General features: G+C 43.8%; 1 protein-coding gene across 2 annotated transcripts in view; it reads left to right on the forward strand.

Moving 5' to 3' along the window:
- Positions 1-13967, forward strand: part of si:ch73-340m8.2 (proto-oncogene tyrosine-protein kinase LCK) — a 107980-nt gene that overhangs the window by 8847 nt on the left and 85166 nt on the right. The gene's annotated exons all lie outside the window — the stretch shown is intronic.

Genomic DNA, 13967 nt, shown 5'->3' on the forward strand with positions numbered 1-13967 from the left:
TTGAACCCCGCACCTCCAATCACCACCAGGACAGAACCCCACTGGTCCTCACCTACCACCCCACCAACCTCCAGTTACATCGTGTCATCCTTCGTCATTTCTGCCACCTCCAAACAGACCTCATCACCAAAGATATATTTCCCTACCCTCCTCTATCAGCGTTCCGAAAAGACCACTCCCTCCGCGACTCCCTCGTCAGGTCCACACCCCCCACCAACCCAACCTCCACTCCTGGCACCTTCCCCTGTAATACCTCTGGGACACCCGCACTAACCAACCAACCCAACCGCCCCGTGGCTGAACACTTTAACTCCCTCTCCCACTCCGCCAAGGACATGCAGGTCCTTGGCCTTCTCCATCGCCAGACCACGGCAACACGACGCCTGGAGGAAGTGTTGCCCTCATTTCAGGCATATATCTTAAATACAAATGGAAATAGTTATTTACCAACCTATTCCTGAATATTGTCGAAGTCTTGCCATATTCTACCTCATCTTCCGCCTCCAACCACAAGGGATGAATGCAGATTTCTCCAGCTTTCTCATTTCCCCTCCCCCCACCTTATCTCAGTCCCAACCCTCGGACTCAGCACCGCCTTCTTGACCTGCAATCTTCTTCCCGACCTCTCCGCCCCTACCCCCTCTCCGGCCTATCACCCTCTCCTTAACCTCCTTCCACCTATCGCATTCCTAACGCCCCTCCCCAAGTCCCTCCTCTCTACCTTTTATCTTAGCCTGCTTGGCACACCCTCATCATTCCATTTCCATTGTACAACTATAGTGGAAGGTGTACCTGGTCTGGCTGTGTCATTCCCTAACTGAGTCGTGGGGGATATTAAGGTATTTAAGTTATTTTGTGTTGAAGCCAATGTGTCAATGCCAGCTGTTTGACATAGCAATATAAAAGTAATTTCATTGCCCATAATCTTCTATCTTTCTCTGCTTTAACTACTTACAAACTTTCCACTATGAAATAAAACTGATCAGCTAAGAATTAGCTCACTCATTGATCTCGAGTTAATTCAGTGTTAGAACTGCTAAACTTTTATCTCTCCAGCCTAGAAATGGTGTGATCACGAAATATGCCTATTTCTACTTCAGTAACATTGCCTGACTTTGCTCCTGCCTCAGCTCATGTGTTACTGAAATCTGTATTCTTGCCTTTGTTACCTTTAGACTTGATAAATCCAATTCCCTCTTGGCTGGCCAAGCATCTCAGCTTCAGAACCTCCATTATGAGTTCATTAGGGAAATTTCTTTTGCCCAGCCATTTTAAGCTACTTCATCAGAAATCTTTTCTCAACAGTGTAGATGTTTGCTGATGAATACACAATGTTCAGCATCATTCGCAACTCTTCAGATACTGATGCAATCTGTGGCCAGAATATGGCAAGACTTAGACAACATTCAGGCATGGTTTGGTAAATAACTATTTCCATTTATATTTAAGATATATGCCTGAAATGAGGACAATATCATTTGTATGTGTTTGCCACCAGTGATCAGCCAAATGAGGGTGGGGTTGTGTGTTGCTTTTGTCAGTGCCACATCTGCAGCATATGCCTGTAAACCATATGGCAAACACATTGAATGTGCTTTGGCCAAATGGCCATGTCTCAAGGACTAAGGGCCATACTCCTCAGACTAGTCCACTGGGAGTTTCATTGTTTGTTTGTGGTTGTAGATTAGCTCAATGAGCTGGTGGGTCATCATGCAAGTGTTTCCTCACCATACTAGATAATGCCATCACTGTGACTTCCGTGAAGTGTTGTTGCTCTACTCTGCTTGATATTTATATGTCCTGGTCTGTTAAGGTAGGTGGTATCATATCCAGTTTTCCTTTGCAGTGGTTTGTATATGGGATCTATGTCAACATGCTTGTTGATGGCATTGCGAGTTGAAAGCCAGGCCTGTAAGAGTTCCCGTGCATATCTTTGTTTAGCTTGTCCTAAGATGGTTACATTGTCTCAGTCAAATTGGTGGTCCTCTTTGTCTATGTGTACTGGGAGTGTTGTCAGTTAGGTGGTATTGACAATGTTAGTTGAGGGCATTGTATGATATGAGTCCGGAGTTTAGGCACAGTCAATCAGCCCTCGGGGTGTTCAAGGTCTGGGGTTCATATCATTGTCGAGTGCAACAATCCAGAGATAGGTGAAAATTCACAGGTCTGCATGAGAGGACTGGTGGGTCATTAGTTGAAGTTGTCATTCCATTTGATTGGGGGTGGGGGGGGTGGGGTTGGGTGTTGGGTTACAGTCTGTCCCTGGATGGGAGGGGGTCAATCTGTTCATTGAAGCCAAAGAATTTATCATGGGCCACTACTGTGGTGGGAAATTTTAAGAAATTAACTCGGGGATGCAGTATGCTGGAATGCAGAGGGAACCACACCATCCATCAAGTCTCTGTTAGTAAAGCTCAGTGACAACTTTTCTGTATTGGCCATCTTCCATACAAATGTGACATGCTTTACCTGGTTTGCAGCATTTGAACAGCTGCATAGCTGGAATTTGAATATGGTGCTGGTAATGGGAAACCTGCAAGGCCCTAGTGGTGGCAACATTATGTGAGTGGCCTCATGGAGGCATGGTGCTTATATACTGAGGTGAGCTGAATAACATTGAGAGAGAAAACCCACTAGAGAACTGTATTCAGCTATGATCTGTGACCTCAAGGTCTGGTATATGATCCACTCAAGTATTACCATAAAATGAGGAGATCAACCCTGGTTCAGGGAAGAGAACAGAAGGACTTGCCAAGAGCAGCCCCAGGCATACCTAAAAATGTGATTTCAACCTAGAGAAGCTGCAATCTAGGATGATTTACATGCCAAAACAACAAGCAAGGGACAGGTCTAAGTAATCCCTTAACCAATAGATCAGATCGAAGTTCTGCCATGAATGGCAAAGAACTATTATGAAGTGGAGGCTCCACAAATATCTCAATCCTCAGCAATGGATGTCCCAACTGATCAGTACAAAGAAAACTTTGAAGCATTTGTATTTTCAGCCAGATGTGTCGAGTGGATGATACATCTCAGCCTCCTTTTGAGGTTGCTAGCATCACAGATGTCAGCCTTCAAACAATCCAATTCACTCCATGTGAACAAATAATGAACAAGCATCAACAAATGCCTGAAGACACAGGATACTGCAAAGTCTAAGGGCCCGGACAACATTCTGACAAATGAACTGAAGATGTGTTGCAAAACTAATCATGTCCCCAGGCAAGCTATCCAGTACAACTACAGCATTGGCTTCAGTCAATGAGTTTGCTGTGAAGATACCTTTGCAAAAGAATAACCTGCTCACTGATGCTCCGTTTGGGTTCCATGAGGTCATGAGATGAGTGACAATTATTAGAGCCTTTGTCCAAACATGGGCAGAAGAACTGAATTCCAGAAGTGATGTGAGAGTGATTGGCCTTGATATCAACACAACATTTTCATCATTTATATAAATGATTTAGATGTGGATACTGGAAGTGTGGTTAGTAAGTTAGATTAGATTACATTACAGTGTGGAAACAGGCCCTTTGGCCCAACATGTCCACACCGACCCGTCGAAGCGCAACCCACCCATACCCCTACATTTACCCCTTACCTAACACTACGGGCAATTTAGCATGGCCAATTCATCTTACCTGCACATCTTTGGATTGTGGGAGGAAACCGGAGCACCCGGAGGAAACCCATGCAGACACGGGGAGAACGTGCAAACTCCACACAGTCAGTCGCCTGAGGCGGGAATTGAACCCGGGTCTCTGGCGCTGTGAGGCAGCAGTGCTAACCACTGTGTCACCAAAGTTTGTAGATTACACCAAAATTGGTGGTGTAGTAGGCAATGAAGAAGGTTATCTTTGAGTAGATTGAAACTTTGATCAGGTGGGCCAATGGACTGTTTAATTTGGATAAATGTGAGGTGATGCATTTTGGTAAGGAAAACGAGGGCAGGACTTATACAGTTAGTAGTACAGCCCTGGGGTGTGTTGCCAAACAAAGGAGCGAGGGTTGCATATGCATGGTTCCGTGAAAGTGGAGTCACATGTAGACAAGGTGGTGAAGAAGGTGTTTGGCACGTTTGTCTTCATTTGTCAGTGCATTGAGGATAGGAATTGTGATATCATGTTACAGCTTTACAGGAATATGGTGAGGCAACTTTTAGAATACTACATTCAATTCTGGTCTCCCTGCTGTAGAAAAGATGTTGTTAAATTTGGAAGAGTTAAAAAAAAATTGACGAGAATGTTGCTGAGTTTGAAGGACTTGAGCTAGAGGGAGAGGCTGAATACACTAGGTCGTTTTACCCCTGGAGAAGCGGAAGCTGAGTGGTGCCTTTATAATGGTTTATAAAATCATGAGAGTCATTGAAAGAGTGAATAGTCAAGGTTTTTTTCCCAGGATAGGAGAGTCCAAAACTAGACAAAAGTTTCAGGTGAGAAGGTAAATATTTAAAAGACATCTGAGAGGCAACATTTTCAAACAGAACGTGTTGCATTATGGAACAAGCTGCCAGAGGAAGTTGTGGAGATGGGTACAATTACAACATTCAAAAGGCATCTGGATGGGTACATAAGCAGGAAAGGTTTAGAGAGACATGGGCTAAATGCTGGCAAGTGGGAGTAGATTAGTTTACGATATTTGATCAGCATGGATGAGTTAAACCAAAGGGTTAGTATAATTCTATGACTCTCTGACTGTATGTGCCATCGACCAGTGTCAATGAGAAACATAGGGAAAACTCTCTGCTGGTTGAAGTCATATCCAATATAGAGGAGAATTTGTGCTTGTTCGAGGTGAGTCAGCTCAGCCCCAGGACATCATTTCAGGTGTTCTTCGCTGTATTTTATATTTCAACCTGTTCAGGGGCGTTATTGTACCCAGGAGCAGGTCGACTTGAACCTAGGTCTCCTAGCTCACTACCATGCTGCTTCAAGATCCCCTTCCTAAGGATAGTGTCCTTGGACCAATCATCTTTAGTTACTTCCCTCCGTAAGTTTAAAAGTAGGGAAGTTTGCTGGTGATTGTACAATACTCAACAACATTCCAAACTCCTCAGTATTGGGGAATTCATGTCCATATATACTGCAAGATCTGGGCAACATCAAGGTTTGGCGAAAATGAGTACTGCAGATGCTGGAGATTAGAGTCAAGATTAGAGTGGTGCTGGAAAAGCACAGCAGGTTAGGTATCATCTGAGGAATAGGAAAATCGACCTTTCAGGCAAAAGCCCTTCATTAGGAATGAGGCTGGGAGCCTTGGGGTGGAGAGATGATTGGGAGGGGCGTGAACCTAGGGAGAAGGTAGTTGAGAGTGCAACAGGTGGATGGAGGTGGGGGTAAAGGTGATAAGTCAGAGAAGAGAGTGAAGCGGATAGGTAGGAAGGAAGATTGACAGGTTGGGCAAGTCATGAGGACAGTCCTGAGCTGGAAGGTTGGAACTGGGGTAAGGTGGGAGTAGGAGAAATTAGGAAACCGGTGATCCACAATGATGCCATGGGGTTGAAGGGTCCCGAGGTGGAAAATGAGCCGTTGTTCCTCCAGACGTCAGGTGGTGAGGGAGTGGCGATGGAAGAGGCCCAGGACCTGTATGTCCTCGGTAGAGTGGGAGGGGGAGTTGAAATGGTCTGCCACAGGGCAGTGGGGTTGATTGGTGTGGGTGTCCCTGGGATGTTCTCTGACGTGCTCTGCTAGAAGACGTCTGGTCTCCCCAAAGTTGAGGAGACTGCATCGGGAGCAACTGATACAATAAATAACATGTGGAAGTGCAGGTGAAACTTTCATGGATGTCCACAAACCTGACTACACCGGCCGACCCATCATCTCAGCCTGTTCCTACCTCACTGAATGCATCTCCACCTACCTCAATACTGTCCTATTCTCACCTGGTCCAGGAACTCCCCACATACGTTCAGGACACCACCCACACCCTGCACCTCCTTTAAGACTTCCATTTCCCCAGCCCCTAATGCCTTATCTTTACCATGGACATCCAGTCCCTCTACACCTCCATCCTCCATGACCAGGGCCTCCAAGCCCTCCGTATCTTCCTCTCCCGACATCCCCACCAGTACCTTTCCACTGACATTCTTATTCGTTTGGCTGAACTGGTCCTCACCCTCAATAATTTCTCCTTCGAATCTTCCCACTTCCTCCAGACAAAAGGAATAACCATGGACACCTGCATGGGCCCCAGCTTGCCTGTTTCTTTGTCGGCTACATAGAACAGTCCATCTTGTGGAGTTACACTGGCACCACTCCCTATCTTTTCCTCCACTATACTGATGACTGCATTGGCGCCACTTCGTGCTCCCATGAGGAGGTTGAACAGTTCATCAACTTCACCAACACATTACACCCCGACATTAAATTTACCTGGACCCTCTCTGACACCTCCCTCCCCTTCCTGGACCTCTCCATCTCCGTCAACGATGACTGACTCAACACTGACATTTTCTACAAACCCACCTCCTCTCACCCTAACTCCTGCAAAAATGCTATCCCGTATTCCCAATTCCTCCCAATTTCCAGGAGGACCAGTTCCACCACAGAACACACCAGATGGCCTTCTTCTTTAAAGACCACAATTTCCCTTCCCATGTGGTTGAGGATGCCCTCCAATGCATCTCATCCATGTCTCGCACCTCCGACTTGCACCCCACCCCTCCAACTGCAACAAGGACAGAACCCCCTTGGTCCTCACCTTTCACCCCACCAACCACAGCATAAATCACATTATCCGCTGACATTTCTGCCACCTACAAACAGACCCCACCACTAGGGACATATTTCTCTCCCCACTCCTATCCGCTTTCCGCAAAGACCATTCTCCCAGTGACTACCTGGTTAGGACCATGCCCCCTACAACCCACCCTCCCCTCCTGGCACCTTCCCCTGCCACCGCAGGAATTGCAAAACCTGCACCCACACCTCCCCCCTCATCTCTGTCCAAAGCCCTAAAGGAGCCTTCCACAGTTTCACTTGCACTTCCACACGTTATTTATTGTATCCGTTGCTCCCGATGCAGTCTCTTCCAGGAGACCGGACACCTTCTCGCAGGGCGTGCCAGAGAACTTCTCCGGGTAATCGTGCCAATCAACCCCACAGCCCTGTGGCCGAACATTTCAACTCCCCCTCCCACTCTGCCAAGGACATGCAGGTCCTGGGCCTCCTCCATCGCCACTCCCTCCCCACTCGACGCCTGGAGGGACAACACCTCATCTTCTGCCTCAGGACCCTTCAACCTCATGGCATCAATGTGGACTTCACCAATTTCCTCATTTCTCCTATTCCCACCTTACCCCAGTTCCAACCTTCCAGCTCAGCACCATCCTCATATCCTGTTCTACCTGTCAATCCTCCTTCCCACCTATTCGCTCCAACCTCCTCTCTGATCTATCATCTTTACCCTCACCTCCATCCACCTATTGCACTCTCAGCTACCTTCTCCCTAGCCCCACCCCCTCCCATTTATCTCTCCAGCCCCAAGGCTCCCATCCTCATTCCTGATGAAGAGCTTTTGCCCGAAAGGTCAATTTTCCTGTGACTCTGATGCTGCCTGGCCTGCTGTGCTTTTCCAGCACTACTGTAATCTAAACATCAAGGATTGGGCAAAAATATGGTAAGTAACATTTACATCATACAATTGCCAGGGAACAGCCATCTTCAACGAGAAAGAATCTTGACCATCACCTCTTGGCGTTCAATGATGTCAGCATCACTGTGGTTGACCATTGACCAAAAACTGAACTGGACTAGCCAAATAAATACTGTGATTATGAAAGCTGGTCAGAGGCTAAAGGTTTTGCAGCGAGTAATTCACCTTCCATATCCCTCGTGCCTGTCCACTTACTAGGCACGGGCCAGGAGTGTGATGGAATACTCCTCATTTGCCTGAATGGATGCAGCTCCAGCAACTCTTAAGAAGCTTGACACCATCCAAGACAAAGCAGCCCATTTGATTAGCACCTTATCCACCACCTTGAACATTCACTCCCTTCATTGATGTACAGTGGCAGTATATGTACCATCTGCGATATGCATTGTGGTAACTCACCAAGAATTCTTTGATAGCACTTTCTAAATCTTGACCTATACATTTAAAAGCACAGTACTGCACATTCTGGAGATGTGAAATAAGCACACAAAATTCTGGAGAAACTCAGCAGGTGTGGGCAGCATCTGTGGAGAGAAAAAGTAGACAGATCAATAACCAAGGGACATAAAAGTAAACTAAGAGGTAGGAAGCAGAGAATTGAGGTGAAATGTTTTCACTCAGAGTCAGGTGGGAGCCTGGAACTGGCTGAATGAGTGAGTCAGAAACTCTCATAATATTTAAACAGCATTTATAGATTCACTTGCATTGCCATAGCCTCCAGGAAATGGGTTAGTATAACTGGATCTCTACTGACACGATGACCCCCTCCTGAGTTGTAAGTGTTTATGAATCTATGAGAAACAAGGTTAATGTTTTGAATCTGGTATGACTTCCTGGGAAACAAAAAGCACCATATCAGACAAAAAATGTGACTTTTTTTCTCTCCACACCTGCCAGACCTGCTAAGTTTTTCCAGCACTTTCTGTTTTAATTTTGTGATCTCTATCATCTAGAAGGAGCGATTCAATTCAAATGGGCGAGTTAGGAACTTGATATAAAAACATGAATCACGTGCTGTAACATCACCAACAGTTATTTAGCCCTGTGCACCTTATTTGATAATGGATTTAATTTATGAGCCATTTAATGCTATGATCTTTTTATTAGAATGAAGTGTTACATTTTAAATATCATGTGTAATCTATGTACAGTTTGTAAAAATTATTTTCTCATTATAATGACTATCATCTTATCGCAATAGGCTGTTTATTGAAAAATAATTTCATAGAGGAAGAAACCATTTCATGGATAGCTTTTGGTAGATCTCTAACCATAACAATCTAATAACTTTATAAGACCTTGTGAAGACTGAGGATCAGCGGTATGCATTGCACTGGTCTCTTAAGGCATCAGGACATGTAGATGAAGTGTTTAAGAAGTCATATAGGATACATACCATTATTAGCTGAGGCATGTATTTTAAGAACAGGCATGTTGTGCTGGAACTCTGTAAAAGATTGGTTCGACCACAGCTAGAGTATTGTGTGCAATTCTGGAGCCCACATTTTAGGAGGGGTATGATTACACTAGGGAGGCAGCTGCAGTTATTTTTTTCCGGAATGTTGTCAGGACTGGAGAGTTCTAGTTATGAAAAGAAATTGAATAGACTGGGGTTGTTTTCCTTGGAGCAGAGGAGACCGAGCGAGTTGTATAAAATTGTGAGGGGCATAGATATAATAGACATGAAGGATTTTTTGTCCTTGGTGGAGGGAGCAATGACCAAGGGGCATAGATTTAAGGTAAGGGGGAGGAGGTTTAGAAGAGATGGGAGGAAATTTTTTTCACCAGAAGTTGGTGGGACTCACTTCCTGTAAGGATGATAGAGGCAGAAACCCTCATAATATTTAAGGCATATTTCGGATGCCAAGGCATACACGACAATGAGCCAAGTGCTGGAAAATGGAAAATGGAATTAGAATAGTTAGGTTGAGTTTTCAATAATGAAATCTGGACAGAACTAAGCAGAAACAGCAGCATAGCAATAATGTTGCTATACTAGTAATCTGAAAGCTCAAGCTGATAGAATTTTAGTTCAATCAATAAATCTTCAAAATAAATATCAATAAGGTTGACCATGAAACCAGCACCAATAGTTATAAAGGAAGGAAATCTGTAATCTTTACTTGATCTGGCCTAGATGTGATTCTAGACCCATGGCAATGTGATTAACCCTTAACTGTCTTCTGATATGTCTATTCAATTCCAGAGCAGTTAAGGATGGGCTACAGATGCCAGCAGTGCCCACATCCCAACAAATAATTTAAACACCCAACAAATAATTTTGAACAATGTGGTTTAATTTCCTATCTAGTTCCTTAGATTGAGGTAAAGAGTTACAATGACATCTGAATTACATAGATTGAATAGCTATTGCTGAGATGAACAATGTAATATGGAAGTTATAGATATATATAGCAGGCCAATCCATCTTTACACAGAGACAGATTAATGTTTAGGTGTGTCTCTTCACCAGACCAGTGAATTAACAATAACAGCAGTACTGTAGCTTTAACATTATTAAATGTCTCAAAGTGCTTCACAGGAACATTAGAAAACAATATGACTTTAAAGCATAGAAGGAGAGATTATGTCGAATGATTAAATGCTGAAATCAATTAATGCAGCACAAAAACGTGAATGATTGAAATTTGTATGAGGGTTGTTTACTGTTTTTTGGGAGATTATTGGTGATGTTATTGACCAAACATTTATTCTGCTAATAAGAGACCTTCTACCTCTGCTTTCGAAATCAAGAGGTTGACTGGGGGCCAATGTAAGTTAGCACACACATGGGTGGTATTTGTACCAGGAATTATTGCAATTTAAGCCATGGGCAGATTGGTTTCTTGGCCTTAAGTTTTTTTGTGGAAAACTATGTGAGGCCAGTCAGATGTGTATTGGATTAATTGAATCTGGAGGTAAAACCCAAGAATGATGATTACATTGACAAATGAGCTGAGAACTTACAGAAATGGAAGTAGGTGGCCTTCATGGTATGATAAAGGTTGAAAGCTTATTTCAGAGTTAAATGTAATGCCAAGTTTGTGAACAGACTAACTTACTTACAAACTATTGCCAGAAAAATGAATGAATTCAATATTTAAGGAATGGGGCTTAGAGTTAGAGCAATATTTCATGGTTTTTAAAAAATTCATTCATGAAATATGGGTGTCGCTGATTTGGTCAACATCTATTGTCCACCCCTAATTACCCTGGAGAAGGTGAAGGTGAACTGCCTTCTTGAACCACTGGATTGGGTAAGTGCATCCATATTGCTGTTAGGGAGGAAGTTCTAAGATTTTGCCTTAGCAACAATTAAGGAATGGTGGTATAGTTCCAAGTCAAGATGATGTGTGGCTTTGAAGAGAATTGTAGGTGATTGGATTTCAGTAGCTACTTCTTTTTGTTTGGTAAACCTCATGGGTTTGGACAGTGCTGTTGAAGGAGTCTTGATGAATTACTGCAGTGTATCTTGTAGGTGGTACATACTGTTGCCACTGTGCATCATTACTGAAGGGTTGAATGTCGTGAATGGGGTGTCAATCAATTGGGGTGTTTTATATGAGGTTTAGTGTTGGTAATGTCATTGATGATCTAGGGATGATGGCTAGTTCTCTCTTGTTGAAGAAGACCATTAGCTGGCACTTGTATGGTGTGAATGTTAGTTCTCACCAATCAGTCTGAGCCTCGATATTCTCCTGGTCTTATTGCATTTAGATACATACTGCTTCAACATCTGCGTATTGTGAATTGTGATGACCATTGTGCAATCTTCCATAAAAATCTCCATTTCTGACCTTACGTTGTTGAAGCAGTTGAAGATATTTGCGCCTAGGACATTACCCTGAGGAACTCTTGCAGAGATGCTCTGGAACTGAGATGACTGACCTTCAACAACTACAAGCATCTTCATAGTGCTAAATATATGTCCAAACAGGGAAAAGTTTTCTTCCTGAGACCCATGGACTTCAGTTTTGCTGAGACTCCCTGATGCCATACTAGGTAAAAGGTTAACCTTGATGTCAAGAGCCATTCTATTTCATCTCACACCAGGGGTTCAACTCTTTTACCTGTGTTTGAATGAAGGATATAATAAGACCAGGAGCTGATTAGCCTGGTGGAACCTGAACTGAGTGTCAGAGCAAGTTATTCCTTTTCAAGTGCAGTTTGATAGTTGATGACTTGTTGCTGATGTTCAAGAATAGACTGATTCAACATAATTGGCTAGATGAGTGTGAAACATAGAAACATAGAATTATATTAGCAGGAGAGGGCCATTTGGCCTTTTCAGTCTACTTTGCCATTCATCACAATCGTGGCTAATTGTCAAACTCAATAGCCTAATCCTGCTTTCTCCCTATGACCTTTGATCTCATTCACCCCAAGTGCTACATCTAGCTGCCTCTTGAATACTATTGTTTGTGCACAGGACATAGCCGAACAATTATCCAAATTGCTGGCTGGATGCTTGTATTGTAACTGAACGGGGACAGATGGTTTGGGGTCCAGCTAGTTCAAGGAAACAAATCTTGAGGACAATTGCTGGAATGTGATAAGGGCCCATAGCCAATATGCAATGCCTTCAGCTGTTTCTTGATAGCACATGAAGTGAATTGAATTGGTTAAAGACTTACAATTGTGATACTTGGGACCTCAAGAGGAAACATAATTGATTATCCACTTGGCAATTCTAGTTGAAGATGGATGCTTCAGCTTTATCTTTTGTACTGATACACTGGACTCCCCCATAGACTCCTTCCTGATGAAGGGCTCCTGCCCGAAACATCAATTTTCTTGCTCCTCAGATGCTGCCTGACCTGCTGTGCTTCTCCAGCACCACTCTAGTCTTGTCCCCCATAGCCATGTCTGTTACATTCTGTTTTTGCTACTTGGCATGCAATTAGTTGTGCATTGTAGCTTCACTGAGTTGACAGCTCATTTTTAGGTATACCTGATGCTGCTCCAGGCAAGCTCTCCTGTTTTCTTCATTAAATCAGAGTTGGTTTCACAACTTGATGGTAGAGTGAAGGAAATGCTCATAGTAGCTTGTAAATTATAGTTTGAAAAATTTCTGTAGCTGCTGATGGTCCACAGTGGCTTATTCTCAAATGGAGAAGTAATGAATCATCAGTCAAAAGTGGTTAGGAATGTGATATGTAGTAATCAGCAGGATCAGGTAATCAGTATCCTTGTCATGTTTGGCTTGATGTCATGGTACTTTATAGAATCTGATGTCAATGTTGAGGACTCCCAGGGCAACTCCCTCCTAACTATATAGCACAGTGCTACTTCCTCTGGTGGGCAATTTTGCCAGTAGGACTGGACATACCGAGTGATGATAATGGTGTGACTGCGAGATGATTCTGTAAACATGACTATATCAGAATATTGCTTGACTAATCTGTGGGACAAGTCTGCTAATTTTGGCACAAGACCCCAGAGTACTTTTCAGTGTTAACAAATCTATGTTTGACATAATCCTTCATGGTTCTTTGGTTAATGTTGGCTTGTCCATCCAAGTCATTGCTTTCTTTCGACATTGTAGTGATTTGACGCAGCTGAATGGGTTATTGGGCTATTTCAGAAAACAAGGTAAAAACAATGACTGCAGATGCTGGAAACCAGATTCTGGATCAATGGTGCTGGAATCAGGCAGCATCAAGGAGCTTCAGCAAAATCGACGTTTCGGGCAAAAGCCCTTCATCAGGAAACAATTGATCCATGTAGGGCTTTTGAATCATGTAGGCCAGACCACATTAGGATGGCAAATTTCCTCTCCTAAAGAACATCGGGAAGGAGTCTATAGGGGAGTCCAGCATATCAGTACAAAAGATAAAGCTAAAGCATCCACCTTCAACTACAATTGCCAAGTGGATAATCAATTATGTTTCCTCTTGAGGTCCCAAGTTTTTGTGACAATAAATCATAGTCAAGTGTCATTAACTTGTAATTCTAAATTTCACCATCTGCTCTTTTGGGTCGCAAAATACTGTTTCAAGAGAGTAGGTGAACTGCACAGCTCCCTCATTCCTCCTTCCTCCACCTCATCCTAGTTTCAAACTTCCAGTCTCCTTGACTTGTCCGGACTTGTCCGACCTGCCTAGCTCCTTTTCCACCTATCCACTCCACCCTCTCCTCCCTGACCTATCACCTTCATCTCCTCCCCCACTCGCCCATTGTACTCTATGCTACTCTCTCCCCACCCCCACCCTCCCCTAGCTTATCTCTCCACGCTTCAGGCTCTCTGCCTTTATTCCTGATGAAGGGCTTTTGCTGCCTGAACTGCTGTGCTCTTCCAGCACCATTGATCCAGAACT

The sequence above is a fragment of the Chiloscyllium plagiosum genome, chromosome 3, assembly GCF_004010195.1.
Source record: "Chiloscyllium plagiosum isolate BGI_BamShark_2017 chromosome 3, ASM401019v2, whole genome shotgun sequence".
Classification (NCBI taxonomy): domain Eukaryota; kingdom Metazoa; phylum Chordata; class Chondrichthyes; order Orectolobiformes; family Hemiscylliidae; genus Chiloscyllium; species Chiloscyllium plagiosum.